We start from the raw sequence: 9,890 nt of genomic DNA, 5'->3' as shown, positions 1-9,890 counted from the left end.
CTTCATATTTCCACAATGATAACATTAAAACCAGGAAAAAGGTCCAAGTGCACTTATTGCGTTTTTATATGGAACTGTTTATTCACATCACTTAATTTTTTCGCACTTTAAGTACTTTATTTTTTTTCTTTCATTTAAATGTTTTTAGTAAACTCTGCCTTCTTTCTCATTACATATTTTTTTTATATTTTTATTTTTTATGAAGGTATCCTCTATTCTATTCGAAATTTTGTTTTGTGTCACACTTATGTACATACTACATATGTATTTATACAAAATTAAACTCGGTAAAGCGCCAATTGCATACCTAACGGGTGGCGTGAAATAGGCTAAATTCCTTAAGCACATTTCTTCGTTTTTAACTAAAAGTTCGTGTTTTTGAATTATGACACTATTGAAGTAAATGGGCGATATATGTATGTATATGGGAGATATAGGCCTACTGGGGAACCGAGCACACAAAACTAACTTCGGTAGCTCCCCAACGGGGACCTCCCGGGTGGTGTGGAAAACCCTATTTTTCAATTTAATGTCAAGTAATTTCACCTTAATTCTATGTCAATTTCTTTTGATTTTACATATTTTTTATATTTTTGTTTAAGGACCTCCATACCAAAAGGTTGTAATTACATTTGAAAATTTTGTAGAAAATTTAAGAAAATACAATAAAAATTACAATGTCTTAATGAAAAATTTAAGTAAGTTAGACCAGTTTGCTATATTTCCGCTCACTGCTTAACTATTAACGCATTATTTCACTACCCCCAACACTGGATGCATAGACTGAGTTGAAAAAATAAGAGTTGGTCGAATTTCGACCACAGGCGATACTAGTTCTAAGTTAATACCGCATATTTGTAGAGACTGTCCTTGCGCCTTACTAATTGTCATAGCGAGGCAAGGCGAATAGGGAACTGCAAACGTTTGAAATCGAATGGTAAATCCTTTGGAATCAGTGGAATTCTGGGTATCAACACGTTTTCTCCTTTGTACTTCCCTTTCAAAATTGTTGCTTCGATAACGTTACCCATTAGCTTCTTCATAGCGAGTCTGGTACCGTTGCAAAGTGGTGGCACATTAATGTTGCGCAGCATAATAATCGGTGATCCAATTTTTATTCGTAAATTATGAGGTGGTAGGCCGGGCAAATCAAGTGGGTTTAAGAATTCAGTTGGTTAATTTACGACATCATCTTGATCAGTAATAGTGTCCATTGACTTATATGCAACTATGTCACCATAGTTTTTGTAATGTTGAACTATGTTTGGAAATACACTCTGTATGAATGCCTTTTTAGACTGTACAAAAGTGCAGAAATTGTTAGGCAATGTAATCATTCATGTTGGATCGACAGACATTTGGACATTTCCGATTTTCAGTAATTGCTGTGAAAATTCAGCTGCTAACGGATCGTTTTGTAGTTGAAAACGTACGTTTGTAGTAAGTGTATGCGTGTTTACACATGTCCATAAATACGATGATTTTAAACATGCATTGATTTCATCCGCAGCCGTGGATTTTGGGATCAAAGGTAATGTTTGCCTGAAATCTCCAGCCAATAAAATCATGGCACCTCCAAAGACTGTTTGGCTTCCTCGTAGATCTTTCAAAGTTCTATCAAGTGCTGCCAATGATTTCTTGTGTGCCATAGTACACTCGCTGCATGTTGGTGTTACATGTTGGTGTTTCATTTACCTGCATATTCAAAGGCAACTTTAATGCAGAATGTGCTGTGCGACCCCCTTACAGTAATGTAGCCGCAATTCCGGAAGAAGCGAGTGCCAATGCAACCTTATTATCTGATCGAATTGTTGCTAATATCAATGAAATCAAAAAGGTCTTGCCTGTTCCCCCAGGAGCATCTAAGAAAAACAATCCACCAGTTCCATGGCTAACATAATTCATGATTGTATCATATTCATGTTGCTGTTGGTCATTCAATTTCGTTAAATTTGCTGTTACTTGTTGGTTTGCTGCTGGCATGCCCAATTGTACTAACGATTTGTTTGACATCGACAAACAAATGTCGTCAATAGTTATCAATGCTTCGTTGTAAATTTCCAATGTGAATTCTAACTCATAATTTGCAGTATTTCGACGCATTTGGTTTAAAATATTGTTACGAATATTAGCAAAACTAAGGAGTGCTGCCAGCTCTAAGCCGATGCTAAGCAGTGACGTGAATGCACATCAATAATTCAATCATCATGTATCTACATAAACGAAACAATAACTGCGTCTACATATATGTACCATGTACGTATACGAGCAGCGGAGAGTCAATGCACAAATACATGCATATATCTGAGATACTCCTATAAGTATGCAATGAGAAAAACTATAAAATTGTGCAATTGTAGTTACAGCTGAGATGTTTGAGAGTTAATGGACTAGTAGATTCTGGAAGCGACTAGAAGATGCGAATCTTAAAGTCAAAGAGTATAAAAGGCGGCAGATGTAGAGGCGCTGGAATTCAGTTTGTTTTGAGCAATGATGACATGATACGAAACATTCATTCTCTCTCAATTCGTTTCCAGGAATGGGTCTTAAAGTTCATTCAATTGTAAACATTGGTTCATTCGATTGTAAACAAACTTCATTCGTTTCCAAGAACGGGTCTTGAAGATCAGAGTTGCGTAAACCGCGCAAAAAAAATTCCAAGAAAATCGGTGCGTTTTCATTATTTTTCATTTCAAGTGTATTCAACTACATAAGCGGATCAAAAATTTGTAAAAAAGGTACAAGAAATAACAAAATTAAATGAGCTGTTATATTAACGCACGAAAAGAGATAAGTACATTTTATCTTAGCTATCAAAAAATTAAATTTCACGTGTTGTCACGGAAAAATTTTTAACGGGTAAAATAAGCTTTTTTTTTGTATTTGTGATCCTGAAAAAATTCGAGTTTTTTGATATCCCATTTGACAATCTTGAGTAAGTTTTCGGTGAAAATCATAAATTAAACCTTTACCATGTAAAATACCCCAAAGTTATTCCGAAAGGCCCAAATTTGATTTTGAGGATGATGGCATCTATGGTCAATGTTATAAAAAATGCACATTTTCACGCGCTCTCAGAGAGCGAGAAGTTTCATATCATGTCATCATTGGTTTTGAGTTGTCAAGCAGTTACGACTAAGACGATATCTAGCAATAGCAGTTTTATTTTGAAAGTCAGTTTCCTTTAAGCTATCAGTTTGGTTATTAAGCTATTCGTTGCACAGTTTGAGTGTTATTGTGAAGTATTTTAATAAAGGCCATTTTTCCATTATTCAATATTGGAGTTATTTATTCAACAGTTTAGCGATACGAACCTAGCAAAAGGGCAAATAAGAGGATTTGAAGTAAATTCGTTACAATATTATCTGCCATATAATGCTTGAAACACAACGCCGAGCGACGACGATATACGCCGCGCCGGCCAATGACATTTTACAAATTACACACAGACATTTCGTCTACTTAAAACACAATGCCGGGCGAAATTGACGCTGTTTATTCAGAGTGGCCATTATTTAGAAAAAAAGATAAAAAAAATTAAAACTTTTTTAATTTTTTGCTTTAGCACTTGACACGCCCAAAATGTTAAGATCTGTGTTAATCCGGAGGGCGAACATTAATTCCATAAGCTTGCATGAGTTTAAATTTTTGACAGCGCACATACCCGGTTAGTTGAAAACATTGATTGAAAAAATGAAATTTTAGCAAATGTTTGTGCTAATTACCTTTTAGTTTTTAATAATATTAATGAATAATCGGCGGTTTATTAATAATGGTACCAAAACACGTCTTCCTATATACCTCCCAACTTTTTTGAACGTGCTTTGGCAGTAAAATTAACAATTATATGTAAAAAAAAAATATGTTTTTGGATATTATGTTTTCATTTTTTATACTTAAAAAAATTGAACAGCAGCAACCCTTGGGATGTTTGTCGTCATCGCCCGGCGGCGACGATAGAAATAAATCTATCTTCCCAAAATGACGTCGCGTAAATTTCGCTCTTCGCTTTCATTGTGTTCACCTTCATGTAATTACGGAGATTCTATTTTTGACTAGCCGAAGTTCGTCGCTTTTATTTTGCGGCGTCAGGGCATTGTGTTTCAAGCATTATCTTTGCGTTCATTATCGAAAAAAATGTTCGTATTTTATGTGGACTGGCTATTACATCTGAAACGAGTCCTATTTATAAAGTATATTTTACATTTCTTTCTTGTATTTTAAATGAAATAAATAATGCGAATATAGAAATGCAGTCTGAAGATATTCGCATACATTTACTTATTGCCAAATTAAAAATTTTATAAAAAAATCATATTCAGACTCCAATCCTATTTGGATGTTAAATATTTACCTATTCAGACGATCACTTAACCCCATATGAAGTTTACTGCGGTGTTAATGTGGATATTATTCTATCAAACAACCTTTTCGAAAAAGATGACTAACACATATTTAAGAGCAGTGCTAAACAATTTTATATACAACTAGAAGACCCGGCAGACGTTGTCCTGCCCTAAATTTGGCCTATCTGCATACATTTTAATAAGCTTTTTCCGTCTGACTCTGCCCTCCCCCCTCTTCACTTTTTCCTAATACTTTTATTCACTCCTCCCTTCGTCTTTTTCGCTTCATCTATCTCCAACTTCGTCTCATTCTATCTATTTCTCAATCTGGTTCTCCTCTCTTTTCTCTTCTCTCAATTTCTTCTCATTCTTCTGCATGCCTTATTGCCTATCCCAGAGGATGGTATGTTTTTTGTTCGAGTCCCAGTCCCAGTCCTAGTCCGAGTCTCAGTCCCAGTACCACACCGTCTCTAGATAATATATTACTCTGTACTATAGCACTCATCAACAGCTTTCATTTGATATCCATATTGTATAAACACTGTCTAGGCATTCACTGGCCCACGTTTTGGCCTATATCTCGAGACCCTGTACGTCGCAACCAAACCTATGTAGTAACAACCGCGTGAGGTTTACGCAACTTGTGTGAAAGTTTGAAAAAAATTGACCGACGCATCCCTTCAAACACCGGCGACCAACTAACACATATTTTAGCCTTTTTTTTATATATATAGATTTTTATTTTTCACACTTCACTATAATATTAAAACGTTGCTTTTGAAATTCGGCGTAAAAATTGCACATGGAACAATTAAAGACTCTCCTAAATTAAAAAAAAAAATCATAGAACCTCTAAATCGCGGGCCCCTATTATTACGTATAAACAAATAAAAAGAATTGCAATAAAATAATATTGCGACTATAAACTGAGATATAACCTATCCTATCTTTCATGTTAGATCAAACTACACACGGGGTGCAAAACAAATTCAAAATCGGTTCAGTAGTTTAGGAGTCCATCGCGGCCAAAAATTTTGTGACACGTGTTTTTTATATATTAAGATTTTGTAGTACTTTATTAAAGAAAGTAAATTTGAATGATAGAACTTTGTTGTGGGTTGCAAGGCGGCCACCGTGGTGTGATGGTAGCGTGCTCCGCCTATCACACCGTATGCCCTGGGTTCAACTCCCGGGCAAAGCAACATCAAAATTTTAGAAATAAGATTTTTCAATTAGAAGAAAATTTTTCTAAGCGGGGTCGCCCCTCGGCAGTGTCTGGCAAGCGCTCCGATTGTATTTCTGCCATGAAAAGCTCTCAGTGAAAACTCATCTGCCTTGCAGATGCCGTTCGGAGTCGGCATAAAAACATGTAGGTCCCGTCCGGCCAATTTGTAGGGAAAAATCAAGAGGAGCACGACGCAAATTGGAAGAGAAGCTCGGCCTTAGATCTCTTCGGAGGTTATCGCGCCTTACATTTTTTATTTATTTTAAGCGGTGAAACAAATAGTATTGTGCCTTTAGTTATGGACTTGTTTCCGAAATCTGCATTTGATAAAATAGGGAAAATTAATTCTGAATTTAGAGCTTTAGAAGAGCATGAGAGCCTTAAAAAATTCAAGAATTTAAATATATGCAGCTTTTAGGAAGAATTAAGATCAGTTAAAAATAAATTAAATGCGCAAATGTTTTCCAATATTTATAGAATAGTTCAAGGCATATTGTCGATTCCACATTCATCCACAAACGTAGAAAGGATATTTTCTATAAACAATTTAATTAAAACTAAGTGTAGAAATAGAATTCAAAGAAACACAGTTCCGAATTTAATAAAAACTTAAGACTTGATGAAATTAACTAAGAATTAATAAATAAATGTAAGGCGCGATAACCTCTCTTCTAAGGCCTCCTCTTGACTTTCCCCACAAATTGGCCGGACGGGACCTAAATGTTTTATGCCGACTCCGAACGGCATATGCAAGGCAGATGAGTTTTCACTGAGAGCTTTTCATGGCAGAAATATCCTCGGAGCGCTTGCCAAACACTGCCGAGGGGCGACCCCTCTTAGAAAAATTTTCTTCTAATTAAAAACCTTATTTCTAAAATTTTGATGTTGCTTTGCCCGGGCTGTGGAACCAGAGCATGCGGTGTGGTAGGCGGAGCACGCTACCATCACATCACGGTGGCCGCCAATATTAACTGAGAATAGTTGTCATAATATATGTAGATACGAAAAAAAGCCTTTTGTCAACTGAGGTATTTAACCCTTATGGGTATACCAGTTTCATATTCCTCATACCGTACACCATAGGTCTGGGCAGACCTATATGCAGTTTGTAATATAATATAATGTATTTATTTATTACGGCTTTCCTAAGCCTAACTTAAATCTATTTTACATGTTTATAATTGTCTTCTGGACTATGCAATCTAGAATAGTTACATCTATGTCCTACCTTGGAGTACTATGGATGGGAGACTTCCAGATCATGCGAACAAAGCGTTGTGCTTGTGTAGTATGTAGGCATTTTACGCATGTTAGTAAAGCGCGAAGGCAACATCTGCACGGCGATGCACTGAGTTAATCGAGTGATGCGCTTCAGTATGTGCTTCGGCAACCTTTTTTGTATGCGTACAAGAGCTTGGAAGTCTTGGCGCTACATAGCAATATAGAGTATAGAAAAATTGTAAAAGTTTCACGAATTCATGAATAAAAACAAGGAAACTTAAACATTTATACATTTTTTTTTATTAAAATTTTTCCAAATATTCATAAATATGTATATTTTCTTAACTTATGTATTTGTAGCACCTTTGGAGCTGCTCCGAATGTTGAAGACAAATAGGATCTAAACACCTCATACAAACAAATCGCGTTTTTCTTTGCAATTTATCTTTATTATAGCATATTTTGCATGATTTTTTCTCCACTTGAAGTGCCATTTGTACCTGGTGCAGATATTTTAGAAACACTAGGGCCACCAAATATGCTTCTATGGCTGACCGTAATGTATACTGATTCATCATCATCTGAGGATTATTCATACGTTTTTCGACTTGAAGATGTGCTAGGGCTTTTACCAAATCTCTTAGAAAGATTCGTCATGCATCGGTTGGTTTGTATTTCTCTATTTGATTTTTTATAATGTAAGATGCCAGTGCAGCTACATCCAACATATTGTGCAAGAAACCAATGGCCAGCGATAGTTTTCTTTTTGCATGTATATTTTCCTAACATTTGATCCATTACGTCAACGCCACATTTCGTTTTATTATAAAACAGAATCGCATCAGGTTTTGCAGTTGCCCACTGGTTGTGTTTTCTTCATGAAGAGAAGATAATAAACAAACACATTTATTCTTTTTTTGGGACATATAATATGAAACCCGAATTCTGTGGATAATACCGGGCGGAATTTTATAGCCAACATTTCTTTTGGAATATATTTTTTGTTATGTCGTAGAGTTTCAACATAAGCTAGTCCTGCATCTTTCAATGTATGGACGCCATTCAGAGTGGTAAAAAAATTATCAATAACGGTTCTTCCAGAAAAGCGATATTTATTTGTAAGGCTTAACAAAATGCGCTCGCCTTGATTGAGACCTCTTGGCTGATTTCGTTCCTTGCCAGCGTACAAAATTCCCTTCAAAGGATATGAATTGGAAGCGTCACAGGCCCAAAATATTTTAATGCCATACTTGGCGGGCTTCGGTGGTATATACAGCGTAAATTTTGTACGCCCTCTGAATGGGAACAACTGTTCATCTACAGTCATATTTACTGTTGGCTTAGAGGCTCCAATTGAGTATTTAGCATAGTCCAAATGTCAAGAATAGGCGCAGCTTTGTCATTATCCTGGCGTGAAGCACGCGTTCTTTCATCGTCAAATCTTATAAATGCAGTTATTGCTTAAAATCTTTGTATGGACATAGCGGCTCTATAGATTGGCAAAGAATCTGGTCTCCACTATTCTGAGCAGTGCTGCATATTTGCATGGTTCAGTCTTGCCGCTAGCAAAATTCCGATTTAGGCGTACAGCTCACTTTCATCAACCATTTTCCATTACTTTGGTTTTTTCGGACTTTTTTTCTGATTGAAATTTTCAATTACTTTTAAAACTTTTCTATTTGTATGTCGCATAATAATAACTATAATTTCTTCAGTTATTATTGACTTGAATATTTCAAGTGGGCTTGAGGACAAAGAACTCTTCATAGTTCCACCAGCTTCTCTCAATATATTGTGGCTGCGAACACGACCAGATGGTAGTGGAGTATTACTCCATTTTGTTCCATCGGGAGTTACAAAAAAATTTGTTTGGTCGGGAACACCAACATGTCCTTCGCGCTCATCGTCGTCATCCGAGTCTTCAGGATCGCCTTCCACTTCAAGCACGTTTTCATCCTCCACATATGAAGCATACTCACCACACAATAAATCTCCATCTCCATCAGAATCAAGGCCAGTTAAATCGTCGATGTCCAGCGGGGACAAAACGTAACCAAAAACCATCCTCATCTGTGGATGTGACATGTTCTACAAGACGCTCAAAATAATTTGTTCGCTGCTACTCCGTCATACTAAATAAACATGAAAAGTTTCTAATAAATAAATAAATAATAATAAAAATAGAGATGTTACCGGCTGAGCGTTGCTGCTCAGATGTACTCAAATTTTCCGACATTTTTGGTTCTACTTTTTCACAGAAAACAATAATAAAATAATGTTTTGACCACAACTTAGCACACTGTGATGTCAACTGGCAGAATATTTTTTTGAAATAGTTACAATTTCTATTTGATTTGGCATTTTTACCGTCTTTTTTTTCAAAGTGATGGCGAATAAAACCAACATTTTGTTAATTGTTACACCCATTGCCTCATAGGTCTGGCTGCACCTATGGTGTACGGTTAAGGTATAAGTTTTTTAAATTCGTAATAAAGTCGAAACTTACAAATATTTTTTAACTTTTTTATTTTTAATTATAGCTAATAGGTGCGTTGAGGATATCGTAAGATCTCAGGTGTGTAGCTTTTAAATTTCTATGGGAAAAATGCAGTTAAAATTCGTATAGGTCTGGCCAGACCTATGTGTACCCATAAGGGTTAAAGAACTCAAAGAAGAACTGTTAATGTAGTGATTGACACATGAGTTATTAGTATAGATGTAGGCGACAATTTGTCAATTTTTATACCTGAATCTAAATCTTTTGTACCAAAAATGTTTTTGTGAAATGTTTTTGCATTGAATGCAGCTGTTATTTTTTTTTAAATATTAATTTTATGTTCCTTACTGGTACTCAATAAAGAAACGTTTTTATATATGTACATAATTGTACGCTTCAATCGATAAACTTCTTTTATTATTTTTACTGGAAAAGTATTTCTTCATAAATCCTATTTCCCTGTTATACTACCTTTAATTTGTGTTAGAAAGTTTCCTGACTAAAAACAGTTTTTGGATAAAGAAGCAGAATATTGTTTTAGTTTGGTTCGAATTCACATCCGAAAACTTTTGGTACATTTTTGGATGATTTGGTACATTTT

This window comes from Eurosta solidaginis, chromosome 2 (genome assembly GCF_040869045.1).
Source record: "Eurosta solidaginis isolate ZX-2024a chromosome 2, ASM4086904v1, whole genome shotgun sequence".
NCBI lineage: Eukaryota > Metazoa > Arthropoda > Insecta > Diptera > Tephritidae > Eurosta > Eurosta solidaginis.
The sequence above is the reverse complement of the archived record's forward strand: the minus strand, read 5'-3'. Positions refer to the sequence as shown.